Here is a 6,572-nt window from a genome sequence, read left to right as displayed (position 1 = left end):
TTTACGACGTTTGATTTGCTTACGCAAGCGGAAAGAAATGCGCTTTAAAAAATGAAAATACCTTTTTTTATATATCTTTATATATAAAAAAGTGATTCTAGATTGTCATTTCCGTATCAGTATTTTTCCGTTTTTTTTAATATTATTTTCATACATACAAAAAATGAATGGGGTAAACTTTAGAGTATTACTAGTGCTGTTCGACTCGCCGTGTTTTCATTTTCTCCACTTTTGTGTGTCATATTTGTTGCTAAATTTATGCAAAAACTTCCAATAAACTAACTTTGTCATGTAAATGTTTGGGCTACGCCGAAAATGCCTTTTCACCATTTTCCTGTGGCACATTAATCAAAGGCCGGACCGGTGGGCGAAACTCTGAATAAAAAACGAATAATATTTAAGTCCTTTTTAAAGCCTTGACCATTTCCAATTGTCCTGTTTCCAAGGCAACAATTTTATGAAGCGCGAAGCATTGAAGGGAACATAAAAAAATTTCCCTTTGACAAGGCACAAAAGGCCACGGGCTCCGGGGGAGAACGGCGGAATGAGTCTGATCCCCGGACCCAATCGAGTAATCCAAGCCCTATTAAGGCCCTTGGCGATGTGACTGACTATATGTATCTGACAACTGTCACCAGTTCGATTCATCCACTCGCCACCCCCTTTCCCTCGGAGTGGCAGCATCATCATCAACTGCATAAGGCTCAACCCCTTTTTATGATTTTTTTTATTTACCAACTCGTGCTGGTTGCACAACCCCCGCCAGATTATAAAATGCAAAACTAGATTTCAAAAAACTTGCTTTTATGTTTATGTTTAAATTTAGATTTTGCCCTCGGCTCGAGATAATAACAAAAGAGAGATTTCCTTTTTTTCGGCGGCTGGCCCTTTAATGCCCAGAGTTGTCCGGGTAGTTATAATAGTAGGGGAGGGTGGGGGAATTTCGTCACAGGGGCAATTTCGTCACCTGCAATATCTCGGAATCCATAAGTCGTAAAAATATATAATTTTTTTGTTTTAGTCCTTCAAGACGGCCAGACACAACCAATGCATTTGTTTTGCACAGAAGGCCAAAATAATTAAGCTATAATATTAAATGTGTTTTAACAGTTCAAAAGCTACATTTAGTCCCCACGAAATTTTTTCTGTATGCCACAATTCAAAAGGAATAAGATACACGATTTTTTATATAATACACAGTGCTATAATGTGCATTTCTGCGTCAGTGATTTTTAACTTCGCGCCTAATTTCGGAAGAAAAATAATTATTTCTAAAAAAGTACTGTCTGGGGAAATTTCGCCACCCTACGCTAAGGGTAAATTCGCACCTATTTTAAATACATATTTTTATATTTGACGAGCTGGCTAACGAACAGACTACCAGCAGCAGCAACAAATATAGGACGTCAACAAAAATGGTACGCTTGATCAGTGTAGCATATTTACAGGCGTTAAACTCCCTACATTTTTCAGGTGACGAAATTGCCCCGGTGGTGTGGTGATTTTACCCCCCTGTGTGGCGAGATTTCCCCAGTATATTGGTTTTACATTTTATTTTTTTATAAATCACCAAGGTAATTAAAAAAATAGCGGAATGTCACATTTTAAAGCTTGGTGCTAACCGCATTCAACAATAAAAATAGAAATATGATAACGTGTCTCAAGATGGACAAAAAATAGCTTTGAAAAAATGCTGACGAAACTCCCCCACTCTCCCCTACTATACCTACTATACTGTACACTCCATGTGTTCATCTTGTGGTCCCGGTTGGGTGCTGCAAATAATATGCTGATGCTGATGATGCCGCTTGCTGTGTAATTTGCCTTTAGCTGCAGAGATTCTGTTTCATAGAGCAGTGACAATGGGACTCATTTTTTTGATATTTTCTTTTTAAGATAGTATATTTATTTTAAGCAATAGCCAGTATTCCAATGATTAAAATAAAATGGAAAATTTAAATATATATTTTTTGTAAACATACCTACTACTAATAAAAAAATATAACAGATTCAGAAATGATATATTTGATTTTTAAATTCAGATTGGAATAACTAATTGTAAAATATTGTACGTTCAATTAAGTTGTTTTATTTGATGTTATAATAATATCCCACTGGTTTAACACCCACAGTGGATGCCAATCCATACTCCAAAAGCTAATTAAATTCAGTTCATAGTCTCGTTATGCTTCGCTTCGCCTGCCGTTTTATATTTCTTCTAGCGCTTTCTCTCTATTCAATATATTATTATGTATTCTGGTTAGTTGATATTTCTGGGCGTGAGTAAGTTTCATCTGCAGCTGCTGCACCCACCTTCCAAGCCCCCTTAGGTCTTCAACTGCGCTTTGTCATGGCGAACGAAAGCAAAGGGAAAATGGAAAATTTGTAAAAGGTATTCCAGTGCAGACCACACTTACAATCATTGAGTGGAATGTAGCATACAAATGCAGAGAAAAGTTTAATAACTAATTAAATTTGTTTTATTATAATAAATAATTATTTATTACAAATTTTTGATATATTAAAATTGGATTTAGGATGTAACATACGATGAATTTTAAGTACGAGTTTCCTAATTATAAGCGCTAAAACACATAAGTTTATACTAACTAAATAACATGTTGTATTAAGGAATGTTTTATTTTGTTTTTTCTTGTATATATTTATAGAATAAAAGGGTATATTGTATTCGTTTGAAAGTATGTAACATGGAGAAGGAAGCATTTGCGACAATTTTTAAATCCGACCGCCATAGCGCGTTCCCTTGTTCATATCTAGTTTATCAATCTGATTTTTACTTTACGTTCAAATAGGCTTTGACATCCCCAAGATTTACTTTTTTCAGTGTGAACAGAATGAGTGGAAGTGCAAGCACATACACATCCTGCTGGGGGTCGTGGCCCTGGACCAAAAGCAAGGTACCACCCGCCGCCCAGCTGCCACCCCAACCTCCGGCCACCACCCACACACCCCCCGCTGCTCCTTCTCCCGTAATCACGTTGCTGCACAACGTCGACGTTTACTTTTTGACTGCCAGAGGCAATTGCTTTATTAAGAGTTTCTGCTCTACTTGATACAAGGAACCCATCCCGTCCAAACTCACCCCTTTGCCACCCCACTACCCAAACCCCCCGTCTCTTCTTACACATTTGCACCCTGCAAATGGCTGTCTGTTTGCGCCAGTGTGTGTGAGTGTGCATTGGTAGGGCTTAATCTTACTTAGTTAACTTTAAATTAAATCTTGATATTCACATATCGTTGCCTCAGCCCTCAGCACTCGCTGCGCCCTTGTGATATCCCTTTTGTGGGTGGCCATGGCAAAAACATGGCGTTGTTTTAATGTGCGCATACCACTGCATGTGTGTGTGTTTGTGATGTTTGTGTGATGCCAATTTTAATGTGGTCTCGTGTTCACCCTTCGCAGCCCAAAAACTTTAGGGGGCTCGGCCAACTCATGTTTTTGCCATCAGGCAGACAATTTCACATTTTATTTTATTTTTCTCTTTTTTCACAATACATGTGGGCATTATTAGTGCCACAGAAAGTGTGAGTGGGTGTGTGAGCTCAACGAGCGGTAACCATAGAAATTTTATTTTAATATTTTTTTAATGAGCATGCTAAAAATTTAATACATTTTCCGTGCAGGCGGCGTCGGGTTTTTCCTCATTTTTCGCAACAGTTTCTTTATCCTCGCAGGTCCAGTTGAGGGTATTTTGGAATCTTAAATACCTAGGGCATGGATAAATGAAAATGTATTTTCCCCTTTTTTTAAAAACGTTTTTTGGTTTTTAGTTTTGTTAAATTATAAATTATTTTTGTAATAATTTAAGTTGCTTTTAACATGTCTTTTTATTTTATTTAGGGTATCAAGTATTCTTCTTTCCCGCTGTCGGTTTGTTTTACTTTATTTTAATTTGTATTTTTGGGTTTTGCATTTTTATTACACTCTCGTATTGCCAGCATACTTTCCTATGGATGCCTGTGTGGACTCGGGCCGAGGTTTTGGGGTTTCTGCTTAATGTAAAGTTTTGGCCCAGCAATTTTCGTTCACGAAACGTTCGGATGGCATTTCAGTTATTTACATTTTTTCCCCAAAATTCCCTGCAATTTAAGGCTGAACAAAAACTTAAATTAAGCAATGTGTGGAGTTGTGAAATTGGATGTTTGTGTGGGTGGGGTAAAGTATGACGTGGGTGCAGCGAGAGCGAATATAATTAGATATTCTGCGAAGAGAAGAGCAAACTTTATGGTAATTATATTACGGTTACTAATTTTGACTCTGTACCAGAATAAATACGAATCCAGCTAATGAAACTAGCACTAGAAATTGTAGGTGTATAAGCAGGAATTTGTGCTTTGGAAATTAAATTATAATAATCTCGTGAAATATGGTGATAAGTACGATGGAGTTTGAGTACTTTCAATAAAAAAGATACGCTTTACGCTTTTAAAATAATACAAAAACGAATTTTCATAAAGGTTTTACTTCAACACATTTTTGTATTAATCTAAGATTGAGGTTTGACTACTCAGAAAATTATAAAGCCCAATTTGCTTTATATGGGATTCGATTGGTAGATGAAAATTAAGATGTGAACAGATCCCGGAACTTTTGAGATGTCTCTAATTGATTTACACGGCTTTTCTGTTCGACATGTCATCAGCCTGTCAATTGGCTTCCCAAGTTTTCCTCTTTTCTTTTTTCCATTTTCCTGTTTGAATTGTCAGCCTGCGATAGGGAATGTCTCGGTGCTAAGCTCGTTGGATTGCTATCGTCCTGCGATATGTATACTTCCAGCTTAATGCCAGCCTGTAGCACATGCATTACATTAAAACCATTTAATTGACACATAGAAGGGGGAGAGAGGATATAGAAAAGTGGCAAGTAACACCATCCGAGGACCATTGTTAACATCGACAGAGCCATTGCCTAGGCTTGGCTCCCTACTTTTCCTCTTCTATTTTTTCCTGGAAGTTGAAAGCAATTTCTTCAATGGCAGCAAATTTGTTGCCAACAATTTGAAACGCTCATTTGCCGAGGCATTCAGAGACCGCCTTTGAAGCTGCTGCAAGTGAAAGCAGGGAAAAGCAAAGGAAAATGGAAAATGGAAGAAGCGAACCTGCCGTGCCATAGTGAAACGTAATGCAATGGCAATCGGAATCGGAATGCGAATGGGGAAGGGTTTGGGTGTGGTAAGTGGTACGGAATGGGTCACGTAGAAGATACATTGCAACACACAACAAAAATTAATTTAGTTATGGAAAAATATAATCGAAAAATGGTTATTTAAATATGAGGTACAACGATTTAATGCCAAAACAAGAGAGAACGTTATAGTCGGGTGCCCCGACTATCAGATACCCGTTACTCAGGTAAAGGGAGTGCGAGGGAGATGGAGATAGAGATAGAAAACGTTGATCACGCATAACTTTTTAACGAATGGACCGATTTGAAAAATTTCTTCTACATTTCGATAGGTATTGATAAACACCATAAAACTGCATTTTTACTTTTCCGAAATATTGAAATTTTTAAAATCGTATATAAGGGATTGTGGGCGTTAGAGGGGGCGTGGCACTCTTTTGAAACAAACTTGCGCTGCGTAGGAACTCCTAGAATCTGCATGCAAAGTGTCAATCTTCTAGCTTTTATAGTTTCCGAGATCTCAGCGTTCATACGGACAGACGGACAGACAGACAGACGGACAGACGGACAGACGGACATGGCTAGATCGACTCGGCTAGTGATCCTGATCAAGAATATATATAGTTTATAGGGTCGGAAACGCTTCCTTCTGCCTGTTACATACTTTTGCACGAATCTAGTATACCCTTTTACTCTACGAGTAACGGGTATAAAAAGTGAATTCGATATTCTATAATAGAATAAATGTAGACTCGATGTAGAATTTCTTTCTGTGCACTCAGAAAAACCAACCCAGCTACCGACGCCTTTGGGTGGGTGTGCAATTTCTTGTAAAAGTGCTCAATGAATCGAAATTAATTAGTAAGAGAAGCTAGAGCAAACCAACAAAGCACGAAAAGAAAAAAGACCACATAAAAAATAAAAAACGGACAGAAAGTCGCTGGAACGCTGGAACAATTTGTAACCTGAAGGAAACCGACTTGAAGCGCAAATAACGAAGGACGAAAAATTAAGATTTCCTTTTTATTATAACCATTTTCCCTTTGCCCCCATTTCCATCTTCGCACGCACAGCTTTTCTATTTCTTCTTCAAAATGGCTTTTCTCCTTTTCGTTTTTGGGTCTGGTTTGAGGACATTTTACACATTGCCAGCGCTTTGAAGTGTGGAAATTTAATTAAATTCAGCTGGCGAAGGGAAAAAAAGAAAAAATTGTGAACGGTGAAAAAAGAAATAAACTAGGCGACAACACAATTTCCAACAGGACGAGGGTGCTGCGTGTGCTAGAAATTCGCACTTAATTAGAAATGCGATTACCGGGTCTTAGCTGCTGCTATTTACATACCTATATACATATGTATATATTTATGCTAACGCAATTTATATTATGTGTAGTATATAGTAAATAGCTGAATATAAACCAAATTA

The sequence above is a fragment of the Drosophila takahashii genome, chromosome 2L (assembly GCF_030179915.1).
Source record: "Drosophila takahashii strain IR98-3 E-12201 chromosome 2L, DtakHiC1v2, whole genome shotgun sequence".
NCBI classification, from domain to species: Eukaryota; Metazoa; Arthropoda; class Insecta; order Diptera; family Drosophilidae; genus Drosophila; species Drosophila takahashii.
The sequence above is the reverse complement of the archived record's forward strand: the minus strand, read 5'-3'. Positions refer to the sequence as shown.